We start from the raw sequence: 25,384 nt of genomic DNA, 5'->3' as shown, positions 1-25,384 counted from the left end.
CGGGATTTACAGTATTATTACCCGCTGGGCACGCTGCCATACTCCAAGGACTGCTTTGCTGTGGGCCCCACAATACTCTGCCTAATACTCTGGGGCCCGGATTACCCACTGTTGCTGTGTGCTAGGACTACCTGTTGTGGGCCCCCCTATACTCTGCCTAATACTCTGGGGCCCGGATTACCCGCTGTTGCTGTGTGCTGAGGAGGGTTGCCCCCTGCTATCATCTGCTGTGAGCCAGGACATCCCTGCTGGGCCCGTGAGTGTCTGCACCCGTTTTATTCCCCTATGGACTGTCCATGAACTCTCCCCCCTTTCTCTTCTCTGTTTGGATTACAAACTGCCAGAGACTCTGACTTTGCCCCCTGGGGCCGGATTACAATTGTTTTGGGCCCTCTCCCTGCTCTTCCCCTACACTGGGCACTGAGACGCTACCTGCTGACCCCAATTGAGTGATTGTCATCTTTCAATAAAGCTTTGTGTGTTTATCATCTGCTCTGTGTGTTCTGTCCTGCCCCCCCCCCCCCGTAACAGGGGGTGTGTACTGTCCCGTCCTGGTATTAGGGGGTGTTTGTCCTGTCCTGCCTACCCCCATCACAGGGAGTGTTTGTACTGTCCTGGTATTTGGGGATGTTTGCACCATCCTGGTATTTGGGGGTGTTTGTCCTGTCCTGCCTACCCCGGTCACAGGGGGTGTGTACTGTCCTGTCCTGGTATTTGGGGGTGTTTGTACCGTCCTGGTATTTGGGGGTGTTTGTACCGTCCTGGTATTTGGGGGTGTTTGTACCGTCCTGGTATTTGGGGGTGTTTGTACCGTCCTGCCTACCCCCCGTCACAGGGGGTGTGTACTGTCCTGTCCAGGTATTTGGGGGTGTTTTTCCTGTCCACTACTGTCACAGGGGGTGTGTACTGTCCTGTCCTGGTATTTGGGGGTGCTTGTCCTGTCCTGCTTACCCCCCATCACAGGGGGTGTGTACTGTCCTGGTATTTGGGGGTGTTTGTCCTGTCCAGGTATTTGGGGGTGTTTGTCCTGTCCTGCCTACCCTCCGTCACAGGGGGTGTGTACTGTCCTGTCCTGGTATTTGGGGGTGTTTGTCCTGTCCTGCCTACCCCCCGTCACAGGGGGTGTGTACTGTCCTGTCCTGGTATTTGGGGGTGTTTGTCCTGTCCTGCCTACCCCCATCACAGGGAGTGTTTGTACTGTCCTGGTATTTGGGGGTGTTTGTACTGTCCTGGTATTTGGGGGTGTTTGTCCTGTCCTGCCTACCCTCCGTCACAGGGGGTGTGTACTGTCCTGTCCTGGTATTTGGGGGTGCTTGTCCTTTCCTGCCTACCCCCCGTCACAGGGGGTGTGTACTGTCTTGTCCTGGTATTTGGGGGTGTTTGCCCTGTCCAGGTATTTGGGGGTGTTTGTCCTGTCCACCCCAGTCACAGGGGGTGTGTACTGTCCCGTCCTGGTATTTGGGGGTGCTTGTCCTGTCCTGCTTACCCCCCATCACAGGGGGTGTGTACTGTCCTGGTATTTGGGGGTGTTTGTCCTGTCCTTGTATTTGGGGGTGTTTGTCCTGTCCTGCCTACCCCCCATCACAGGGGGTGTGTACTGTCCTGTCCTGGTATTTGGGGGTGTTTGTACCGTCCTGCCTACCCCCCGTCACAGGGGGTGTGTACTGTCCTGTCCTGGTATTTGGGGGTGTTTGTACTGTCCTGCCTACCCTCCGTCACAGGGGGTGTGTACTGTCCTGTCCAGGTATTTGGGGGTGTTTGTCCTGTCCACCCCCGTCACAGGGGGTGTGTACTGTCCTGTCCTGGTATTTGGGGGTGCTTGTCCTGTCCTGCTTACCCCCCATCACAGGGGGTGTGTACTGTCCTGGTATTTGGGGGTGTTTGTCCTGTCCTGGTATTTGGGGGTGCTTGTCCTGTCCTGGTATTTGGGGGTGCTTGTCCTGTCCTGCCTACCCCCCGTCACAGGGGGTGTGTACTGTCCTGTCCTGGTATTTGGGGGTGCTTGTCCTGCCTGCCCTCCATCACAGGGGGTGTTTGTACCGTCCTTATTTCAATGACCTCATTCTTCTCATGACTGCACTGTGTCTGGTATGGTGCTCTGTATATATATATAGTAAAGCATATAAACACTTCATACGTTAGGGACAGGGGCGTATTTACCGCAAACAAGGCGCTTGCCTTGGGCAGCATTTGTTAGGGACTCATGTGACAGGTGACAGAAAATGGGGACCAAGTGAGCTCAGCCATGGGATGGGAGAGAGTCTGTGGGCTTCTGGAGGGTGTAGAGGCCGACTCTGGTTCCCACACATGGGTGACACTGGGGATGGCTGGCTGCTTTATTTCCGGAGAGGTGCAGGTGAGTGCTAGAAGAACGCATCTCTAGAAAAGAACTATGAACTGTTTTGTCTCATAAACAGTGAAAGAAGTGGAGTTCTCTCTCAGCCGACCTCTCTCTGTGTTTGTTTCTCCCATAGAAAACCCTGAGAGTCCTGGATGGGAATGATTGGTTTCCCGTTTCCACAGACAGACAATCAGCAGAGCTCTGCATACAAAGAGTGGCGTTTTCTCACCGAGAGATGAAGAGATTTTGTCTCTTAGTTATAAAACTGGTTGGTTGGCTAATGACTGCAAACAGAGAAAGATTTGGGATTTGTTTCTGCTTCAACAAATGCCTGAATTAGTTCCAAGCAGGGGCGGACTGACAACTCATGGGGCCCCCGGGAAACAGGAGATCATGGGGCCCCTGGGAAACAGGAGATCACGGGGCCCCTGTGTCCTTGCCCACACTCAAAAAAGCCTATAAAAAAGGTACCAGGAGCATTTCATGGGGCCCCCTACTGACCCCGGGCAGTGCCCGAGTGCTGGAATGGCCAGTCCGCCCCTGGTTCCAAGTTACAAAAAGCAATGGAGCCGTGAAAAAAGCAAAACTTGGACAAAGACCAGAGACTCTGTTTGCTGACTTCTCCGGTAATGATGATGAGAGAAGTAAATGTATTTCCTATTCCATCCTGAGAACATGGAGGCGGGGCCTACAGCTTTCTGCAAATACTACAGGAATATTACAAAGGACGGTGTCAGCAAGGGCCGGCAGACCAAGGTCAGGGATGAGGAAGATGAATGTGCGGTACTCTCCCTGAACATATACCACAATGGCACCATCAGGGCACAAGGCACCCAGGAAAATTAGAGGTCTTCCCCTAAATTAAAGATCAGGCCAACATCTAGAAGGTACAACAACTGGCCACTGCCCCAGTCTATAACTGGCCTTCACAGGAACACATGGAAGGGCGACGCATGTCAGACAATAAAAGAGAACAATTCCCAGCTCAACGTACCAACCAGCCTGCAAACAAACCGCATTGTCCTGTCTAACAGTATGTGTTACACACAGGGGTTCAGTTAGCACACATTTACAAATACATGTAGAAGCTGCACAGCCTCTTTGCTGCACCCCGATATTCTGCACTTCCTAACTCTACACATTTTGAGAGCCCCCATAGTAGAGGCACATGTATTGGATGGATAGACCGAGGGCAGGTGAACCTGAGGGAGCCCACCCCTCCTTAAAGGTACAGGAGCGCACTGGACACCCAGCATATAGCACAATGGCAGCTAAGGTGTCCAGTGCGCCCCCCTCACCAACATCTAGAAGGATCTACAAACTTCAGATACAAATTGTGAGGAAAGATGCCAACTGAGACATTGTCCAAAGACATGCCTGCCTCATGTCCCAAATAGCAATGCCCCCCAACTCCTCATAGACTGCTTACCTCATATAGGGAGAGACATTGTACAATACATGGAATGACTTTATAGACAGGTGACATAAATGTAAGGCAGCCCATACATGCTGGGATTTTCTTTCCTGCAACCATGGAAAATGACTTGATTCCCCTATCCACATAGTAAGTATTGATGGGGCAATCCATCCCGTGGAGCGATTGTGTTCTCCCAGTGGCACTCCCAGCGTCTTGTAGGATAGACACAGGTCTGTCCTACAAGAAATTCCACCTACAATGTAACTATTCCAACAAGAAAATACTCAATTGATGGAAGAGACAATGACCCTGAAAACACAAATGCAGCTCCACAGTCAGGAAGACAAAGTGCCCCTCAAGGAACAACAGACCGGTGAGACTAATCAATGTCCAACAATGACCAAGACAAAGACCAGCGACAGCCAAGACAAGTCCGATAATCCTGAGACCACAGACAGACAATCACCAAACCACAAGAACAGACAACATACTCCTGAAATTGTCCTAATAATAGACTCCAATGGGAAATATCTAAACACCAAACGGCTCTTCCCAGGAAGAAGAGTCTCCAACATTCACCGTTCAACAATTGAATAATTAGTAGGAGTCATTAATAATCCATATTTCACCAACACCAAACATCTCATCATACACACAGACCCTAACATCATCCAGGGACAACAGGAAGTCATCGCCCACAAACTGTCACAACTAGCAGACATTGCACAGCAAAAATGTCCCCATTCCAAAGTAATCCTGTCCTCCCGACTTCTGAGGAAGGACACACCAAACACCATAATCCAACGTATCAACACAGAGCTGGCAGACAAAACCAGGTCAGAGCCTGCCATTCACCTGGCACACCATCCCTCCATATACCCCAACACCTGCTACACACCAGTCTCTTGCTGTTTCATCACATCAGCAGCAGTGCACCACAAGGACCAGCCAGCCTGCTCTGTTTATAGACCTGCTCAAGGTATGTGCTCTTGTTCCTGAACATTCTGCAGTCAGCACATCTGAACTGATTGCCCCGCTATCTGCTCCTGGCCTGACATGATCACCGGCCTTATCAATAAGACGCGGTCCCAAGGTGAATAAGACCGGGATCAATAAATTATCATCTTCTTGAGGAGCAGAAGACTTAAAGCGGAGCTCCACCCAAAAGGGGAAGTTCTGCTTTAAGGACTGCTCCCCCGCTCCCCATTAAGGATTGGCACCTTTGGGGGCGGGGGGAGGAGCGGTACCCGAATTTGACAGGTACCCGCTCCCACTTTCGGTCTTATCACCTGGGTGTTCAGAAACGGAAGGTGTCCTCCCTCCCTGAAGTCTTTTGGGACATGTGACAGGTCCCAGAAGACTACAGGACCATTCATGAAGCGAAGCACTACTCGTGAATGCACAGTGGGTACCCGGCTGTGAAGCCGCAAGCTATCACAGCCGGGTGCCCACACTGAAGATGCCGGCCTCCTGGAATACAGGACAACTGGTGAAACAGGCTGAGGGGGACACACCGCGGGACCGAGCGACAGGTAAGTGGCTGATTTTTAGAAGTCAGCAGTTACAGTTTTTGGAGCTGCTGACTTAGTTTTTGACAGGGTGAGGGGACTCCACTTTAAGCTGACCTCTCCACCATCACCTACGTCCTGGATTTTACCGGATGTGTGGGGCAAGAGCGAGGTATATCACCCTTGAGGCCACAATATACACAGAGTCCTATGTTGTGTTATAATCACAGATATGAACCCATCACTCATCAATGTCCTTACAGTGGTAGACTATGTCATCACAGATACGAGGCCTTCACTCATCAATGTCCTTACAGTGGCAGACTATGCCATCACAGATGTGAACCCTTCACTCATCAATGTCCTTACAGAGGTAGACTATGCCATCACAGATATGAACCCTTCACTCATCAATGTCCTTACAGTGGTAGACTATGCCATCACAGTTACGAACCCTTCACTCATCAATGTCCTTACAGTGGTAGACTATGCCATCACAGATACAAACCCTTCACTCATCAATGTCCTTACAGAGGTAGACTGTGCCATCACAGATATGAGGCCTTCACTCATCAATGTCCTTACAGTGGTAGACTATGCCATCACAGATACAAACCCTTCACTCATCAATGTCCTCACAGAGGTAGACTGTGCCATCACAGATATGAGGCCTTCACTCATCAATGTCCTTACAGTGGTAGACTATGCCATCACAGATGTGAACCCTTCACTCATCAATGTCCTTACAGTGGTAGACTATGCCATCACAGATGTGAACCCTTCACTCATCAATGTCCTTACAGTGGTAGACTTTGCCATCACAGATATGAACCCTTCACTCGTCAATGTTCTTACAGAGGCAGACTATGCCATCACAGATGTCAACCCTTCACTCAATGTCCTTACAGTGGTAGACTATGCCATCACAGATATGAGGCCTTCACTCATCAATGTCCTTACAGTGGCAGACTATGCCATCACAGATGTGAACCCTTCACTCATCAATGTCCTTACAGAGGTAGACTATGCCATCACAGATATGAGGCCTTCACTCATCAATGTCCTTACAGTGGTAGACTATGCCATCACAGATACGAACCCTTCACTCATCAATGTCCTTACAGTGGTAGACTATGCCATCACAGATACAAACCCTTCACTCATCAATGTCCTTACAGAGGTAGACTGTGCCATCACAGATATGAGGCCTTCACTCATCAATGTCCTTACAGTGGTAGACTATGCCATCACAGATACAAACCCTTCACTCATCAATGTCCTCACAGAGGTAGACTGTGCCATCACAGATATGAGGCCTTCACTCATCAATGTCCTTACAGTGGTAGACTATGCCATCACAGATGTGAACCCTTCACTCATCAATGTCCTTACAGTGGTAGACTATGCCATCACAGATGTGAACCCTTCACTCATCAATGTCCTTACAGTGGTAGACTTTGCCATCACAGATATGAACCCTTCACTCGTCAATGTTCTTACAGAGGCAGACTATGCCATCACAGATGTCAACCCTTCACTCAATGTCCTTACAGTGGTAGACTATGCCATCACAGATATGAGGCCTTCACTAGTCAATGTCCTTACAGTGGTAGACTATGCCATCACAGATATGAACCCTTCACTCGTCAATGTCCTTACAGTGGTAGACTATGCCATCACAGATATGAACCCTTCACTCGTCAATGTCCTTACAGTGGTAGACTATGCCATCACAGATATGAACCCTTCACTCATCAATGTCCTTACAGTGGTAGACTATGCCATCACAGATATGAACCCTTCACTCGTCAATGTCCTTACAGTGGTAGACTATGCCATCACAGATATGAACCCTTCACTCATCAATGTCCTTACAGTGGTAGACTATGCCATCACAGATATGAACCCTTCACTCGTCAATGTCCTTACAGTGGTAGACTATGCCATCACAGATATGAACCCATCACTCGTCAATGTCCTTACAGTGGTAGACTATGCCATCACAGATATGAACCCTTCACTCGTCAATGTCCTTACAGTGGTAGACTATGCCATCACAGATATGAACCCTTCACTCATCAATGTCCTTACAGTGGTAGACTATGCCATCACAGATGTGAACCCTTTACTCGTCAATGTTCTTACAGAGGCAGACTATGCCATCACAGATATGAGCCCATCACTCGTCAATGTCCTTACAGAGGTAGACTATGCCATCACAGATATGAGGCCTTCACTCATCAATGTCCTTACAGCGGTAGACTATGCCATCACAGATACGAACCCTTCACTCATCAATGTCCTTACAGTGGTAGACTATGCCATCACAGATATGAGCCCATCACTCGTCAATGTCCTTACAGAGGTAGACTATGCCATCACAGATACGAGGCCTTCACTCATCAATGTCCTTACAGCGGTAGACTATGCCATCACAGATACGAACCCTTCACTCATCAATGTCCTTACAGTGGTAGACTATGCCATCACAGATATGAGGCCTTCACTCGTCAATGTCCTTACAGTGGTAGACTATGCCATCACAGACATGAGGCCTTCACTAGTCAATGTCCTTACAGTGGCAGACTATGCCATCACAGATATGAACCCTTCACTCATCAATGTCCTTACAGTGGCAGACTATGCCATCACAGATAGGAGGCCTTCACTCATCAATGTCCTTACAGAGGTAGACTATGCCATCACAGATATGAACCCTTCACTCATCAATGTCCTTACAGTGGTAGACTATGCCATCACAGATATGAGGCCTTCACTCATCAATGTCCTTACAGAGGTAGACTATGCCATCACAGATATGAGCCCATCACTCGTCAATGTCCTTACAGAGGTAGACAATGCCATCACAGATATGAGGTCTTCACTCATCAATGTCCTTACAGCGGTAGACTATGCCATCACAGATATGAACCCTTCACTCATCAATGTCCTTACAGTGGTAGACTATGCCATCACAGATATGAGGCCTTCACTCACCAATGTCCTTACAGTGGTAGACTATGCCATCACAGATATGAACCCTTCACTCGTCAATGTCCTTACAGAGGTAGACTATGCCATCACAGATATGAGGCCTTCAATCGTCAATGTCCTTACAGTGGTAGACTATGCCATCACAGATATGAACCCATCACTCATCAATGTCCTTACAGAGGTAGACTATGCCATCACAGATATGAGGCCTTCACTCATCAATGTCCTTATAGAGGTAGACTATGCCATCACAGATATGAGGCCTTCACTCATCAATGTCCTTACAGTGGTAGACTATGCCATCACAGATATGAACCCTTCACTCGTCAATGTCCTTACAGTGGCAGACTATGCCATCACAGATATGAGGCCTTCACTCGTCAATGTCCTTACAGTGGTAGACTATGCCATCACAGATTTGAACCCTTCACTCATCAATGTCCTTACAGAGGTAGACTATGCCATCACAGATGTGAACCCTTCACTCATCAATGTCCTTACAGAGGTAGACTATGCCATCACAGATATGAGGCCTTCACTCGTCAATGTCCTTACAGTGGTAGACTATGCCATCACAGATGTGAACCCTTCACTCATCAATGTCCTTACAGAGGTAGACTATGCCATCACAGATATGAGGCCTTCACTCAATGTGCTTACAGAGGTAGACTATGCCATCACAGATATGAACCCTTCACTCATCAATGTCCTTACAGTGGCAGACTATGCCATCACAGATATGAGGCCTTCACTCATCAATGTCCTTACCGTGGCAGACTATGTCATCACAGATACGAGGCCTTCACTCGTCAATGTCCTTAAAGTGGTAGACTATGCCATCACAGATATGAGGCCTACACTCCTCAATGTCCTTACAGAGGTAGACTATGTCATCACAGATGTGAAGCCTTCACTCGTAAATGTCTTTTCGGTGGTAGACTATGTCATCACAGATATGAACCCATCACTCATCAATGTCCTTACAGAGGTAGACTATGCCATCACAGATATGAACCCCTTCACTCATCAATGTCCTTACAGTGGCAGACTATGCCATCACAGATATGAACCCTTCACTCGTCAATGTCCTTACAGTGGCAGACTATGCCATCACAGATATGAACCCTTCACTCGTCAATGTCCTTACAGTGGCAGACTATGCAATCACAGATATGAACCCTTCACTCGTCAATGTCCTTACAGTGGCAGACTATGCCATCACAGATATGAGGCCTTCACTCATCAATGTCCTTACAGTGGCAGACTATGCCATCACAGATATGAGGCCTTCACTCATCAATGTCCTTACAGTGGCAGACTATGTCATCACAGATATGAACCCTTCACTCATCAATGTCCTTACAGTGGCAGACTATGTTATCACAGATATGAACCCATCACTCATCAATGTCCTTACAGAGGTAGACTATGCCATCACAGATATGAGGCCTTCACTCGTCAATGTCCTTACAGAGGTAGACTATGCCATCACAGATATGAACCCATCACTCATCAATGTCCTTACAGTGGTAGACTATGCCATCACAGATATGAACCCTTCACTCATCAATGTCCTTACAGTGGTAGACTATGCCATCACAGATATGAGGCCTTCACTCATCAATGTCCTTACAGTGGTAGACTATGCCATCACAGAAATGAGGCCTTCACTCGTCAATGTCCTTACAGTGGTAGACTATGCCATCACAGATATGAACCCTTCACTCGTCAATGTTCTTACAGAGGCAGACTATGCCATCACAGATGTCAACCCTTCACTCAATGTCCTTACAGTGGTAGACTATGCCATCACAGATATGAGGCCTTCACTAGTCAATGTCCTTACAGTGGTAGACTATGCCATCACAGATATGAACCCTTCACTCGTCAATGTCCTTACAGTGGTAGACTATGCCATCACAGATATGAACCCTTCACTCATCAATGTCCTTACAGTGGTAGACTATGCCATCACAGATATGAACCCTTCACTCGTCAATGTCCTTACAGTGGTAGACTATGCCATCACAGATATGAACCCTTCACTCGTCAATGTCCTTACAGTGGTAGACTATGCCATCACAGATATGAACCCTTCACTCGTCAATGTCCTTACAGTGGTAGACTATGCCATCACAGATATGAACCCTTCACTCGTCAATGTCCTTACAGTGGTAGACTATGCCATCACAGATATGAACCCATCACTCGTCAATGTCCTTACAGTGGTAGACTATGCCATCACAGATGTGAACCCTTTACTCGTCAATGTTCTTACAGAGGCAGACTATGCCATCACAGATGTGAACCCTTCACTCAATGTCCTTACAGTGGTAGACTATGCCATCACAGATATGAGGCCTTCACTCATCAATGTCCTTACAGTGGTAGACTATGCCATCACAGATATGAACCCTTCACTCATCAATGTCCTTACAGTGGTAGACTATGCCATCACAGTTGTGAACCCTTCACTCATCAATGTCCTTACAGTGGTAGACTATGACATCACAGATATGAGGCCTTCACTCATCAATGTCCTTACAGTGGTAGACTATGCCATCACAGATGTGAACCCTTCACTCATCAATGTCCTTACAGTGGTAGACTATGCCATCACAGATATGAACCCATCACTCGTCAATGTCCTTACAGTGGTAGACTATGCCATCACAGATATGAACCCTTCACTCGTCAATGTCCTTACAGTGGTAGACTATGCCATCACAGATGTGAACCCTTCACTCATCAATGTTCTTACAGTGGTAGACTATGCCATCACAGATATGTGCCCATCACTCATCAATGTCCTTACAGTGGTAGACTATGCCATCACAGATATGTGCCCATCACTCATCAATGTCCTTACAGAGGTAGACTATGCCATCACAGATACGAACCCATCACTCATCAATGTCCTTACAGTGGTAGACTATACCATCACAGATATGAACCCATCACTCATCAATGTCCTTACAGTGGTAGACTATGCCATCACAGATATGAACCCATCACTCATCAATGTCCTTACAGTGGTAGACTATGCCATCACAGATATGAACCCTTCACTCATCAATGTCCTTACAGTGGTAGACTATGCCATCACAGATATGAGGCCTTCACTCATCAATGTCCTTACAGTGGTAGACTATGCCATCACAGAAATGAGGCCTTCACTCGTCAATGTCCTTACAGTGGTAGACTATGCCATCACAGATATGAACCCTTCACTAGTCAATGTTCTTACAGAGGCAGACTATGCCATCACAGATGTCAACCCTTCACTCAATGTCCTTACAGTGGTAGACTATGCCATCACAGATATGAACCCTTCACTCGTCAATGTCCTTACAGTGGTAGACTATGCCATCACAGATATGAACCCTTCACTCATCAATGTCCTTACAGTGGTAGACTATGCCATCACAGATATGAACCCTTCACTCGTCAATGTCCTTACAGTGGTAGACTATGCCATCACAGATATGAACCCTTCACTCGTCAATGTCCTTACAGTGGTAGACTATGCCATCACAGATATGAACCCTTCACTCGTCAATGTCCTTACAGTGGTAGACTATGCCATCACAGATATGAACCCTTCACTCGTCAATGTCCTTACAGTGGTAGACTATGCCATCACAGATATGAACCCATCACTCGTCAATGTCCTTACAGTGGTAGACTATGCCATCACAGATGTGAACCCTTTACTCGTCAATGTTCTTACAGAGGCAGACTATGCCATCACAGATGTGAACCCTTTACTCGTCAATGTTCTTACAGAGGCAGACTATGCCATCACAGATATGAACCCTTCACTCAATGTCCTTACAGTGGTAGACTATGCCATCACAGATATGAGGCCTTCACTCATCAATGTCCTTACAGTGGTAGACTATGCCATCACAGATATGAACCCTTCACTCATCAATGTCCTTACAGTGGTAGACTATGCCATCACAGATGTGAAGCCTTCACTTGTAAATGTCCTTACAGTGGTAGACTATGCCATCATGTCCTCCTCCTCCTAGACCTCTCTGCGGCTTTTGACACAGTCGACCACCCCCTCCTCCTTAATAAACTACTCTCCCTTGGCATCAGAGACACCGCTCTCTCTTGGTTCTCGTCCTATCTATCCCAACGCTCCTTCAGCGTTTCCTACAACGGCGCCACCTCCTCTTCCCTCCCCCTCTCTGTTGGGGTCCCCCAGGGCTCTGTCCTTGGACCCCTTCTCTTCTCCATCTACACCTCCTCCCTTGGCAAACTCATACACTCCCACGGCTTCAACTACCACCTCTATGCTGATGATACTCAAATCTACCTATCCACCCCTCACCTCACCCCCACATTCTCCGCCCGCATCACTCACCTCCTAAACGACATCTCTGACTGGATGTTGCTCCATTTCCTCAAACTCAACCTCTCCAAAACCGAGCTTCTCGTCTTTCCCCCTTCCCGTGCCCCCCCCCCCATCCTTTCCATCACTACCAACAACACCACCATCAATCCCGCCCAGCAAGCCAAGGTCCTTGGCGTCATTCTGGACTCAAACCTTTCCTTCCAACCTCATGTCAAATCACTCACAAATACATGCAGGCTCCACCTTCGCAACATTGCCAAAATACGCTCCTTCCTTACCCCAGACACCACTAAACTACTCGTTCACTCCCTGATTATCTCACGCCTTGACTACTGCAACTCCCTCCTCATCGGCCTACCCCAGTGCAAACTCTCCCCGCTTCAGACCATCCTGAACTCAGCTGCCAGACTCATCCACCTCACCAGCCGCTCCACCTCTGCCACCCCCCTCTGCCTCTCCCTCCACTGGCTCCCCATTGCCCAACGCATTAAATTCAAACTGCTCACTCTGACCTATAAAGCCATTCACAACACTGCCCCTAACTACCTCACTGACCTGATTCCCAAGTACCACCCTACCCGTACCCTTCGCTCTTCACAGGACCTCCTTCTATCTTGCTCCCTGGTCTCCTCCTCCCATGCACGACTGCAAGACTTCTCCAGGTCCTCCCCCATCCTCTGGAACTCACTACCCCAATCCATCAGACTGTCACCTTCCCTCCTCACCTTCAGGCGCTCCCTGAAAACCCACCTCTTCAGGGAAGCCTACCCCACCCTCACCTAACAGCCGCTGCCCTTCCCTCCTCCTACCACTCCATCCCCCACAGCCATTTCCTCCTGTACCTCTACCCCCTCCCTCCTAGATTGTAAGCTCGAAAGAGTAGGGCCCTCTTACCCCTTGTGTGCTGTTTGTAGTTACTGTACTGTTTCATGTATTGTCCCCCCTCTATTGTACAGCGCTGAGCAAACCCTTTGGCGCTATATAAACTCGATAAATAAATAAATAAATAAATAACCCTTCACTCATCAATGTCCTTACAGTGGTAGACTATGACATCACAGATATGAACCCTTCACTCATCAATGTCCTTACAGTGGTAGACTATGCCATCACAGATATGAACCCATCACTCGTCAATGTCCTTACAGTGGTAGACTATGCCATCACAGATATGAACCCTTCACTCGTCAATGTCCTTACAGTGGTAGACTATGCCATCACAGATGTGAACCCTTCACTCATCAATGTCCTTACAGTGGTAGACTATGCCATCACAGATATGAGGCCTTCACTCGTCAATGTCCTTACAGAGGTAGACTATGCCATCACAGATACGAACCCATCACTCATCAATGTCCTTACAGTGGTAGACTATGCCATCACAGATATGAACCCTTCACTCATCAATGTCCTTACAGTGGTAGACTATGCCATCACAGATATGTGCCCATCACTCATCAATGTCCTTACAGTGGTAGACTATGCCATCACAGATATGTGCCCATCACTCATCAATGTCCTTACAGAGGTAGACTATGCCATCACAGATACGAACCCATCACTCATCAATGTCCTTACAGTGGTAGACTATGCCATCACAGATACGAGGCCTTTACTCATCAATGTCCTTACAGTGGTAGACTATGCCATCACAGATATGAGGCCATCACTCATCAATGTCCTTACAGTGGTAGACTATGCCATCACAGATATGAACCCATCACTCATCAATGTCCTTACAGTGGTAGACTATGCCATCACAGATATGAACCCATCACTCATCAATGTCCTTACAGTGGTAGACTATGCCATCACAGATATGAACCCATCACTCATCAATGTCCTTACAGTGGTAGACTATGCCATCACAGATATGAACCCTTCACTCGTCAATGTCCTTACAGTGGTAGACTATGCCATCACAGATATGAACCCTTCACTCGTCAATGTCCTTACAGTGGTAGACTATGCCATCACAGATATGAACCCTTCACTCGTCAATGTCCTTACAGTGGTAGACTATGCCATCACAGATATGAGGCCATCACTCGTCAATGTCCTTACAGTGGTAGACTATGTCATCACAGATATGAACCCTTCACTCATCAATGTCCTTACAGTTAATCCACAAACATCTATCAGACCACAACCAACTACTTCTATATAAAATAAATCTTCAAACAAACCATCTCTAAACCTCCAGACTTATGTCTGCAACCTGCCACTATTATTTAAATGGTCCAAACAAACAGTCTACCACAAAATGCAGAAAGGTAACTGAAACTGAAAACAAAAAAACTGCCAGAAAACTACACCTATGAGGTAAGTGCACGAGGTGTGAACCCGGCAGCAAAGAACCTCCATAAAATATCACACACCATTGTAGAAACATCCCAGCTGAGAAAAGTCATCCACAAGAAACCATCCAACAAACAACCCAATAAATGGATCAACAGAGAATACAAAGCATTAAGGAACACCTTACAGACTGTCCATGGCATCCTACAGCAAGATACAAACACTGAGACCCCGACGACACCGACCTAAGGAGGGCCCATGGCATCCTATGGCATCCTACAGAAAGATACAAACACCGGGACCCCGACAACACCGACCTAAGGAGGGCCCATGGCATCCTACAGAAAGATACAAACACCGAGACCCCGACGACACCGACCTAAGGAGAGCCCATGGCATCCTACAGAAAGATACAAACACCGGGACCCCGACGACACCGACCTAAGGAGGGCCCATGGCATCCTACAGAAAGATACAAACACCGGGACCCCGACGACACCGACCTAAGGAGGGCCCATGGCATCCTACAGAAAGATACAAACAAATCCTTCCATAAATGTCCAAATCTCCCAGGAATAGAGATCTCATCTTACTAAACAAATCTGCTGCACCCGGACATAGGCTTTAGTTTTCTGTACCAGAGGTGACGGCACCTTATCAGGTAAAGTATCTGCTGGAAAATATAAAGATCCCCCTCCCCCCACTACTGACCTACCTGGTGGGAAGGGTGGTGGTTTCTGTATCTTAGGTAATGTATATAATAGCAGTGTAATGGGATGTTGTGTCCATAAATCCTCTGAAATATCCTTTGAAATGCCCCCCTTCCTCAGCCCTCCATCTAATATAGATCTCAATGTTCTCTGTAGACCTAATACAGGGTCACCTGACAATTTCTCATATACATGTAAATCAGATGATTGTCACATGACCTCATTGTCATCATATGCTGTGTCCAGAATGACAACCCATCCCCCTTATCAGCTGGCTTCATTGTTATATCTCCCCTTGCTGCTAATGATGACAATGCACCTTTCTCCTCAATGGTCCCATGATTAGGACATGACCCCATAGTTCCTGATTATAGACTGTCATACTTTACCATCCAAATGAAGGAACATTTCTGCTGCTGCATATGTAGTGGGTGGTGGAAACTTCCATTTTGTGTGTAAACCTCAGACAGACCTACTCAGTGGTGTGACTACAGATGATCCCTCAATATGGCCTCTCCAGGAATAATGTCCCTTCAATCTAATATTCCTGAAACATCTATACAAGTCCTGTGCCAACAAAACGTCATGATACCTTTAGGGCTAAAGCCCAAACCTTTCCCCAGAAGGTCCATCTTACCCAATGTCAGTCCAGCGGAGGTGAAGGTGACAATTCCGTCTATTCCTGTTGATGATGAATCATCTGTTGGGATGGTTGGATGAGTGGGAGATCCCTTGTTGCAGTGTTGGTGTTTCCTACCTCCCCTATGGCCGGATCTCTGCCGTTTCCTTGATTCTGATGGACAAAACGAGGCCAGTGTTGTCCCTCTATAGATCCTAATAAAGCTCCACCAGCAGAGGAGGGAAGTGATGGCTCAGAGGCTGTAGAAGAAGGTCTAGTGAGCAGTCTAGATGGACGAGGTGAGTCTTGTGTAGGTGGTGCTCCAAGAGTACGCCTGATTAGTAGACGTTTAGATGTTGGACTCCTTCAGCTGCTCGGCTGACAATGCAGACTGCAGTGTAGACTCCACCTGTGTGATCTGTACAGCCAGACCAGCTTCTTCCTTCTGGAGAAATGAGAACAATGGAGCTTTTGTTTAGGACTTGTGCAAACAGACCATTGGACTCCTCCCTGTCCGCAAACAGACCATTGGACTCCTCCCTGTCCGCAAACAAAGCTGGGTTCAGTTGGCCTCCCAGCCCCCTTGGAATACGCGGTGCTGTCTAATGTTCAGCTAAAGTTCTGCCATGTCACCCCAATGACCCTTGTCTTCTCAGGAGGATTTAGATCTGGTGTTATTTCCCCCCAAGAAAACCTCCATCTCCTCCACTAAAGACACCCTCTCTCCCCCACTAAAGACACCCTCTACACTGAGATCACCTCTTACCCATCATTTCCTGCACTAGGGGACACCCCTCCCCCTCTTACATGGAGCTGCAGTCGGAAACAGACAAGAAGCTGAAGAAGAAATGTCTGGAGAGATCAGGATGGAAGAAGCCATAGAGGGAGACTACTGGGGTCACAGCAGCTATTGAAGGGAGAGAGGGGAACCATGGGGGGGCAATGTGGTGTCACTAAGTGGGGGGGTACCATGGGGGGGCAATGTGGTGTCACTAAAAGAAAAGGAGAGAGGAACTATGGAGGACAATGTTGGGTCATCATAATGGAGGGGAGGAACTATGGAGGGCAATGTGGGATCATCATAATGGAGGGGAGGAACTATGGAGGACAATGGGGGGTCATCATAATGGAGGGGAGGAACTACGGAGGACAACGTGGGGTCATCATAATGGAGGGAAGGAACTATGGAGGACAACGTGGGGTCATCATAATGGAGGGAAGGAACTATGGAGGACAACGTGGGGTCATCATAATGGAGGGGAGGAACTATAGAAGACAACGTGGGGTCATCATAATGGAGGGGAGGAACTATGGAGGACAATGGGGGGAGTCATCATAATGGAGGGGAGGAACTATAGAGGACAACGTGGGGTCATCATAATGGAGGGGAGGAACTATGGAGGACAACGTGGGGTCATCATAATGGAGGGGAGAACTATGGAGAACAACGTAGGGTCATCATAATGGAGGGGAGGAACTATGGAGGACAATGTGGGGTCATCATAATGGCGGGGAGGAACTATGGAGGACAATGGGGGGGGTCATCTTAATGGAGGGGAGGAACTATGGAGGACAATAGTGGATCATCATAATGGATGGGAGGAAAATGGGAGGGTCATTCCAGAAACGTCTTCCATCATCTTTTCACTGCTAGAAACGTCTTCATTCCGGAAACGTCTTCCATCATCTTCTCACTGCTGGAAACGTCTTCATTCCGGAAACGTCTTCCATCATCTTCTCACTGCTGGAAACGTCTTCATTCCGGAAACGTCTTCCATCATCTTCTCACTGCTAGAAACGTCTTCATTCCGGAAACGTCTTCCATCATCTTCTCACTGCTAGAAACGTCTTCATTCCGGAAACGTCTTCCATCATCTTCTCACTGCTAGAAACGTCTTCATTCCGGAAACGTCTTCCATCATCTTCTCACTGCTAGAAACGTCTTCATTCCGGAAACGTCTCCCATCATCTTCTCACTGCTAGAAACGTCTTCATTCCGGAAACGTCTTCCATCATCTTCTCACTCCTGGAAACGTCTTCCATCATCTTCTCACTGCTAGAAACGTCTTCATTCCGGAAACGTCTTCCATCATCTTCTCACTGCTAGAAACGTCTTCATTCCAAAAACGTCTTCCATCATCTTCTCACTGCTAGAAACGTCTTCATTCCAAAAACGTCTTCCATCATCTTCTCACTGCTAGAAACGTCTTCATTCCAAAAACGTCTTCCATCATCTTCTCACTGCTGGAAACGTCTTCATTCCGGAAACGTCTTCATTCCCCATGAGGCTGTATTGTGTGTGCAGAGCGTCCCCACACCTTGTATGATATGACACAGAGCCCCGCCCACAGCATTCTATAGACGAAAGCAAGCTCCGCCCTGTGTCCTAACTCATTACACCGCACAACAGCGCCCCCCCCCCCCCCCACTGCACACCAGAGAACACGCATTCTACACACAATACCATGGGCTGTGTGCTGGGAATGAGCCCAATGAGTCCTTACACCCCCTCCCCCATACATACCCATCCTTGGCTTCTCACCCCTCCCCCATACATACCCGTCCCCAGCTTCTCACCCCTCCCCCATACATACCCATTCCAGACTTCTCACCCATCCCCGGCTTCTCACCCCTCCCACATACATACCCGTCCTTCGCTTCTCACCCCTCCCCCATACATACCCGTCCTTCGCTTCTCACCCCTCCCCCGTACATACCCGTCCCCGGCTTCTCACCCCTCCCCCATACATACCCGTCCCCGGCTTCTCACCCCTCCCCCGTACATACCCGTCCCCGGCTTCTCACCCCTCCCCCGTACATACCCGTCCCCGGCTTCTCACCCCTCCCCCATACATACCCGTCCCCGGCTTCTCACCCCTCCCCCATACATACCTGTCTTCTCACCCCTCCCCCATACATACCCGTCCCCGGCTTCTCACCCCTCCCCCATACATACTCGTCCTTCGCTTCTCACCCCTCCCCCATACATACTCGTCCTTCGCTTCTCACCCCTCCCCCATACATACCCGTTCTTCGCTTCTCACCCCTCCCCCATACATACCCGTCCTTCGCTTCTCACCCCTCCCCCATACATACCCGTCCTTCGCTTCTCACCCCTCCCCCATACATACCCGTCCTTCGCTTCTCACCCCTCCCCCATACATACCCGTCCTTCGCTTCTCACCCCTCCCCCATACGTACCCGTCTTCTCACCCCTCCCCCATACATACCCGTCCCCGGCTTCTCACCCCTCCCCCATACATACCCGTCCCAGGCTTTACACCCCTCCCCCATACATACCCGTCCACGGCTTCTCACCCCTCCCCCATACATACCTGTCCTCGACTTCTCACCCTTCCCCCATACATACCCGTCCACGGCTTCTCACCCCTCCCCCATACATACCCGTCCCCGACTTCTCACCCCTCCCCCATACATACCCGTCCACGGCTTAACACCCCTCCCCCATACATACCCGTCCACGGCTTCACACCCCTCCCCCATAAATACCCGTCCCCGGCTTCTCACCCCTCCCCCGTACATACCCGTCCCCGGCTTCTCACCCCTCCCCCGTACATACCCGTCCCCGGTTTCTCACCCCTCCCCCGTACATACCCGTCCCCGGCTTCTCACCCCTCCCCCATACATACCCGTCCCTGGCTTCTCACCCCTCCCCCATACATACCCGTCCCCGGCTTCTCACCCCTCCCCCATACGTACCCGTCCTTCGCTTCTCACCCCTCCCCCATACGTACCCGTCCCCGGCTTCTCACCCCTCCCCCATACGTACCCGTCCCCGGCTTCTCACCCCTCCCCCATACGTACCCGTCCCCGGCTTCTCACCCCTCCCCCATACGTACCCGTCCCCGGCTTCTCACCCCTCCCCCATACGTACCCGTCCCCGGCTTCTCACCCCTCCCCCATACGTACCCTTCCCCGGCTTCTCACCCCTCCCCCATACATACCCCTCCCCCATACATACCCGTCCCCGGCTTCTCACCCCTCCCCCATACATACCCGTCCCCGGCTTCTCACCCCTCCCCCATACATACCCGTCCCCGGCTTCTCACCCCTCCCCCATACATACCCGTCCCCGGCTTCTCACCCCTCCCCCATACATACCCGTCTTTGGCTTCTCAACCCTCCCCCATACATACCCGTCCCCAGCTTCTCAACCCTACCCCATACATACAAGTCCCCGGCTTCTCCACCCCTCCCCCCCCTACATACCCGTCCTTGGCTTCTCACCCCTCCCCCATACATACCCATCCTTGGCTTCTCACCCCTCCCCCATATATACCAATCCCCGACATCTCACCCCTCCTCCATACATACCCATCCCCGACTTCTCACCCCTCCTCCATACATACCCATCCTTGGCTTCTCACCCCTCCCCTATACATACCCGGCCCCAGCTTCTCACCCCTCCCCCATACATACCTATCCCCGACTTCTCACCCCTCCTCCATACATACCTATCCTTGGCTTCTCACCCCTCCCCCATACATACCCGGCCCCAGCTTCTCACCCCTCCCCCATACACATCCCTCCTCAGCTTCTCACCCCTCCCCCATACACATCCCTCCCAGCTTCTCACCCCTCCCCCATACACATCCCTCCCCAGCTTCTCACCCCTCCCCCATACACATCCCTCCTCAGCTTCTCACCCCTCCCCCATACACATCCCTCCTCAGCTTCTCACCCCTCCCCCATACACATCTGACATTCAGTTCCCAGAGCTCACCATCCTTCTCCCAAAAAATGATCCAATAGATCACCTACCTCACCTGTATGACCCAAATATCATCTACCTCCTCCACAAACAGATCCAAAAGACTACCTACCTCCCGGAACACAGATGACCCAACTCCCCAACAACCAGAGAGTTCCCAGACTACCTACCTCCACTGCACTCACAGATCACCTACCTCCCCTTCCCTCACAGATCACCTACCTCCACTGCACTCATAGATCACCTACCTCCCCTGCACTCACAGATCACCTACCTCCCCTGCACTCACAGATCACCTACCTTCCCCCATATACACCCAGATCCCACAGATCACCTACCTTCCCATATACACCCAGATCCCACAGATCACCTACCTCCCCCATATACACCCAGATCCCTCAGATCTCCTACCTCCCCCATATACACCCAGATCACCTACCTCCCCCATATACACCCTGATCCCACAGACCACCTACCTCCCCCATATACACCCAGATCACCTACCTCCCCCATATACACCCTGATCCCACAGATCACCTACCTCCCCCATATACACCCAGATCCCACAGATCACCTACCTCCCCCATATACACCCAGATCCCACAGATCACCTACCTCCCCATATACACCCAGATCCCACAGATCACCTACCTTCCCCCATATACACCCAGATCACCTACCTCCCCCTCATACATACCCAGATCACACATATCACCTACCTCCCCATATACACCCAGATCACCTACCTCCCCATCACCTACCTTCCCATATACACCCTCCACCCCTCTCTGCTAATCCCCTCAATGACCTCCACTCAGTGTCCTCCACCCCTCTCTGCCAATCCCCTCACTGACCTCCACCCCTCTCTGCCAATCCCCTCACTGACCTCCATTCAGTGTCCTCCACCCCTCTCTGCCAATCCCTCTACTGGCCTCCATTCAGTGTCCTCCACCCCTCTCTGGCAATCCCCTCACTAGCCTCCATTCAGTGTCTTCCACCCCCCTCTGCCAATGCCTCCACTGACCTCCATTCTGTGTCCTCCCCCTCTGCCAATCCCTTCACTGACCTCCATTCAGTGTCCTCCACCCCTCTCTGCCAATCCCTCCACTGACCTCTGCTCTGTGTCCTCCACCCCTCTCTGCCAATCCCCTCACTGACCTCCACTCAGTGTCCTCCACCCCTCTCTGCCAATCCCCTCACTGACCTCCATTCAGTGTCCTCCACCCCCCTCTTCCAATCCCTCTACTGGCCTCCATTCAGTGTCCTCCACCCCTCTCTGGCAATCCCCTCACTAGCCTCCATTCAGTGTCCTCCACCCCCCTCTGCCAATCCCTTCACTGACCTCCATTCAGTGTCCTCCACCCCTCTCTGCCAATCCCTCCACTGACCTCCGCTCTGTGTCCTCCACCCCTCTCTGCTAATCCCCTCACTGACCTCCACTCAGTGTCCTCCACCCCTCTCTGCCAATCCCCTCACTGACCTCCATTCAGTGTCCTCCACCCCCCTCTGCCAATCCCTCTACTGGCCTCCATTCAGTGTCCTCCACCCCTCTCTGGCAATCCCCTCACTAGCCTCCATTCAGTGTCCTCCACTCCCCTCTGCCAATCCCTTCACTGACCTCCATTCAGTGTCCTCCACCCTCTTTGCCAATCCCTCCTTTGACCTCCGCTCAGTGTCCTCCACCCCTCTCTGCTAATCCCTTCACTGACCTCCATTCAGTGTCCTCCACCCTCTCTGCCAATCCCTCCTTTGACCTCCACTCAGTGTCCTCCACCCCCTCTGCCAATCCCTCCACTGGCCTCCATTCAGTGTCCTCCACCCCTCTGCCAATCCCTCCACTGGCCTCCACTCAGTGTCCTCCACCCCTCTCTGCCAATCCCTCCACTGGCCTCCATTCAGTGTCCTCCACCCCCCTCTGCCAATCCCTCCACTGGCCTCCAATCACTGACCTCCACCCCTCTCTGCCAATCCCTTCATTGGCCTCCACTAACCCAATGTATAAAATTCAGAATACTAACCACACCTTACAAAGCCATCCACAACCCCGCCCCCGGCTACATCACCAACCTCATCCACAGATATTGCCCACATCGCCCGCTCCTCCCAAGGCATCTTCCTCTCTGGTTCTCTCATCGCCTCCTCCCTCACTCACCTCCAGAGCCTCTCCCATCCTCTGGAACTCCCTACCCCAGTATGTCCGGTCAGCCCCCACCCTGTCTGCCTTTAGGTGATCTTTGTAAACTCACTTATTCAGGGAAGCTCACCCCACCCCCACCTAAGGACTGTACTTGGTTTACCTCCACCAGACCATCCCCCGCAGCCATCACCTTCTGTACCACCTCCCCCTTCCTCTAGATTGTAAGCTCCACGGGCCGGGCCCTCCTATCCCTTCTGTACTGAAATGTATTGTAATTGTACCGCCCCCCTTATATTGTACAGCGCTGCGCAGACTGTTGGCGCCATATCCATCCTGTATAATAATAACAACATGGTGGGAGATCGGCCTGAATGTCCTTCCTAGGAGGGAATACCGGAGCCATTCTGAGGACCATTTAATGGCCGGCAATGAGGAGGAAACCAACACTGAGAAGTAGATGCTGAGATAGATATATATATATATATACATGTATACACGCAGATCGTCTATAGCCGGGACCAGGAATAGGAGATCCACCTGACTTACCCGTGTGCTCTGACATGGAGAAGATCCCATGCTGGCCCTATGGTGGCCGTGTGTTCACGATGGAGACCGACAATCTAAAATGGCTGAGAGGAGGAAAGTGTTCCCAGGACAGGAAGTGACACAGACAGGAAGTGACACAGACAGGAAGTGACATTCCCAGGAAGTGACACAGACAGGAAGTGGCATTACAAGGAAGTGACACAGACAGGAAGTGACACGTACAGGAAGTGCCACAGACAGGAAGTGACACAGACAGGAAGTGACACAGACAGGAAGTGACTCCAGACTGATAATACAGAGGGGGCAGTATGAAGAGCAGACACTAGATGGTGCTGGTCCAATTAGATAAACAAAATATAAAAACAAAAATTGATAAAAGAAGAGAAAAAAGGGGAAATGTGTGAAAGGAACACAGAAAAAGGACAAAGCACAAACCCCGCTGGGACTCCATGCTGTCCGCGCTGAACTGTTGGGGAACCAAAACAGTAAAAGGATGAAAATAACAAAGAAAAATCAATCAGAGGACAGAGCGGTGAGCGGGTTGTTGCTATTAGTGACGAGGTGAGCTGCGCTGTGTCCCGGATACAACACACGCCCACGGCGACTAGCTATCTCTGAGTGATCCTAAAGGGTCTGGATCAGAACTGGCCAGCAGATCGCCCTGCAGATCCACTTCATCCACTGGCCACCGACTTCCTACTGGAAGGGTACAGCAAACCTGTCATTGTGTTCTGTCATCATCTTCAGCCCCTGGCCATCTTCACCTGGTGGGTCTCTATTAGTTACCGCACCCAGATGTTTGAGCCTGGCATAAGGTCGTTCCTGGGTGATCGGTCAATGTTCCCCCATCATCCTGCAGACCTTCCTCTGCTGTGCACAGCAATGAATCCTCAATCATGATACTCATAGCTGTGGGGACAAAGGATAAATCCACAGAAGACTTTATTCCACCAGAAGTCATCCTCTGACCCGTGCCACACCCTTCTACTCTGTCCTCCTCAGCAGGATGTCTGTCAGCACAACACCTGAGCTCCTCCGGGCCAACATCAGATCTATCAGCCTGGAAGTCCTCAGTGATGTCAGCTGCAGCTCCTGAGGTGGAAGACACTGATTGGGCTGAATTTGCCCCAACATCCTGCAGACTTCACTCTGCAACACACAGAAATGAGTCTGCACTGGCAGCACCCGTGACTGTGGTGACAGAGGGGAAAGAGACAGGAGAAAGGATTCCACCAGGGGTTGTCCTCCGACTCACGTCACACACCAGGGCTTGTCCTCCGACCCACATCACACACCAGGGGTTGTCCTCTGACCCACGTCACACACCAGGGCTTGTCCTCCGACCCACGTCACACACCAGGGGTTGTCCTCCGACCCACGTCACACACCAGGGGTTGCCCTCCGACCCACGTCACACACCAGGGCTTGTCCTCTGACTCACGTCACACACCAGGGGTTGTCCTCTGACCCACATCGCACACCAGGGGTTGTCCTCCGACCCACGTCACACACCAGGGGTTGTCCTCCGACCCACGTCACACACCAGGGGTTGTCCTCCGACCCACGTCACACACCAGGGGTTGTCCTCTGACCCACGTCAAGCACCAGGGGTTGTCCTCTGACCCACGTCACACACCAGGGGTTGTCCTCTGACCCACATCGCACACCAGGGGTTGTCCTCCGACCCACGTCACACACCAGGGGTTGTCCTCCGACCCA

The 25,384-nt window shown here is 50.2% G+C and overlaps 1 long non-coding RNA gene across 1 annotated transcript in view; it reads right to left on the bottom strand.

Annotated features, from left to right (window-relative positions):
• LOC149470483 (uncharacterized) overlaps window positions 1-23,754 on the bottom strand; it is a 40,971-nt gene extending 17,217 nt beyond the window's left edge. The window contains exons 1-2 of the long non-coding RNA XR_016308633.1: window positions 23,666-23,754; window positions 16,269-16,695 (exon numbers count right to left, since the gene is read on the bottom strand). This is a non-coding gene — a long non-coding RNA (uncharacterized LOC149470483). The remainder of the gene's footprint in view (window positions 1-16,268; window positions 16,696-23,665) is intronic.
• Between the last annotated feature and the right edge of the window lie 1,630 nt (window positions 23,755-25,384).

The sequence above is a fragment of the Staurois parvus genome, unplaced genomic scaffold, assembly GCF_062004578.1.
Source record: "Staurois parvus isolate SC_StPar_1 unplaced genomic scaffold, SC_StPar_1.0 ptg000042l, whole genome shotgun sequence".
Taxonomy (NCBI): Eukaryota; Metazoa; Chordata; class Amphibia; order Anura; family Ranidae; genus Staurois; species Staurois parvus.
Note: the sequence above shows the minus strand (reverse complement) of the source record. Positions and strands in the feature narration are given on the sequence as shown.